General features: G+C 44.1%; 1 protein-coding gene across 2 annotated transcripts in view; it reads left to right on the top strand.

Moving 5' to 3' along the window:
* The window catches only part of camkmt (calmodulin-lysine N-methyltransferase), a 140,168-nt gene that overhangs the window by 128,973 nt on the left and 8,695 nt on the right, over window positions 1–2,500 (top strand). The gene's annotated exons all lie outside the window — the stretch shown is intronic.

The following is a 2,500-nucleotide window of genomic DNA, read 5'->3' as shown; positions in this document are numbered from 1 at the left end:
CCTGGCTAACGCCAGGCCTCATCTCATTGAGTCTGGGAACTAGACATTCATTTTCTCAGATTTGAAACGTGGTTTCACAAATGCCCAGAGCGTTTATTATTTACAATGTCTATCAAATGCGTTTGTAATGAAGCTCGTGAACGGCAAGCCGGTGTGTCAAGCCATCGCCCCTCCCTCCTCGGTTTCTGTGATTGGTTCCTTCGTTGGAGGTGAAAAACGGTCCATAGGAATCCAGGCAGCCTAGCAGCTGAATAAAATCGCTAGGGAAGAAATATAAATTCAACCCCAAAATATAACATAGACATGTAATGTGGTATCAAACACTAGTTTGGCCCACCCATCCTAGATCTCCTTTCAGGGAGATACTAGTCTGGGACACAATAATTCACTAACGTTTCCCTCAGACAAGAAAAATGTCAGGCCAATCAGCGAAGAGAGGGGAGGACAAAACCAAAACGTTTTGTGATAAACACTAGCAGCCACACCTGCAAACATCAAAAAATGCAGTTTGAAAAATGCAGAAATTTATTTAACAGCAAAGGTAGGTCCACATGCATTGTTTCCTGACTGTTGATGCTGTTTATTGTCAGTTTGTAAAGTGTAGGCGAAGTAGGAAGTAACGTTAGGAATCTCTGATCAATGTGATAAGGTACAGTAAGGCTGGACAATAATTTCAAAGTTAGTGCCCGTCGCCATGCAAGTGTTGGAAAGGAATCCCAATCATGAGTCACCAGACTCTATTCACTTTGTGATTGAGTTCAGATTTGTCCAGACTAACCAAACACACCCACCCAAGTACACAGACATCAAAGTTCAGTCCCCAACTTCACTGGTCTTGCTCCTATCCATCTGTTAACCCTTAAAGGAGTACTGTCACACCGGTGATAATATCTGGGTTCGTTGAATTCAACATCGAATTTTAGAACCTTCAATTGTTGCGGAACTTAGAATGTTCAAAAACCTACACCTTTAAAGGCAAAAGTGTCCATGATTTCCATGATTGACAGCGCATATAAAACGGCACACAGATGCTGTTGTCATGAGCTAAGGTGACTATTCTAAGCGTGCTAGAGTAGCTAATATTAGCAGTCAAGCTAAAATAAGCTGAAGTTCTTTTCCTACAAAATTAGAAAGGCAATAGACAAAAATACAGACACACACACACACACACACACACACACACACACACACACCACACACACACACACACAAACACACACACACAAACACAAACACACACATAAACACAAACACACACACACAACACACACACACACACACACACACACACACCACACACACACAAACACAGAAACACACACATAAACACAAACACACACACACAAACACACACACACACACACACACACACAGACACACACACATAAAGGTGCCTGTCTGTCCTCTCCATCTTTGTATCATTTCTTTTTTACTCTGTTGGAGATTTCTATCTTTTGGTCAGAGTGCTCTGAGCTGTTGACAGCTCCGTGTTTATTTCCCCAAACCCGTACATCTGTTACACGGCACACCAGATGTGCAAACCTCACCATGGATTCCCCAGTCTGATAAACACATGCACATAGTAAACACAAACATAAACACATGTGCACACACACACACACACATTTGGAACCACATTATACAAACACGAATATTCTTACACACACACACACACACACACACACACACACACACACACACACACGCGCACTGATATTTCTTCACTGATATAAGGAGTAGTGTTTGTCGAGACCAGTCCATCATTGCTCTGAATCATATTTGTTTCAGGACTAAACAGAAAGCCAGCAGCAGATCACCAGCATATGCACTCCATATAGAGGAGTTGTGTTGCGTACAGTATGCTCTCCATATGCCCGTGAAAAACCTGTCTCTGTTTTCAAGAGCCGTGTTTACCATCGCACCTAATTGCTGTGGCTGCGCTTGAACACTTCCACACAAACAAATGTAAAATATCTCAATGCCTTTGGAGAGGCTTTCAAGTGCTTCAGTTTGAGCTCTGTGCCCTGTGATGTGCGCCGGAGGTTCCAGGCCCGCTGGCAAATCCGGTGCGACCGCGGGACTAATGGGGCCCATCGCAGGGGTCAGGGGTCAGCTCTCACACACACACACACACACACACGGCAAAGTTCTGCCCGCTAGCACAGACTCTTTGTGTGTTTCACTCAGGCCCTTGTTTATATGGACTAACACACACACACACACACATACACATACACACACACACACACACACACACACACACACACACACACACACACACACACACACACACACACACACACAAACAGATACACACAAACAAAAAGAACAACGGTAAAGAAAACACTCATCTACACAGAACACACACACACACCACTGCTCTGAATTAACAGCTCGCACTTGTCCGTGTTGAAGTGCTCATGGTTTGGTTGCACGGCCTTCAAGTGCTTGGAGCGCTGCTGGTGAAATCTATCCACTCAGTCTGTGTGTGTGTGTGTGT

This window comes from Alosa alosa, chromosome 18 (assembly GCF_017589495.1).
Source record: "Alosa alosa isolate M-15738 ecotype Scorff River chromosome 18, AALO_Geno_1.1, whole genome shotgun sequence".
Classification (NCBI taxonomy): domain Eukaryota; kingdom Metazoa; phylum Chordata; class Actinopteri; order Clupeiformes; family Clupeidae; genus Alosa; species Alosa alosa.
The sequence above is the reverse complement of the archived record's forward strand: the minus strand, read 5'-3'. Positions and strand labels throughout refer to the sequence as shown.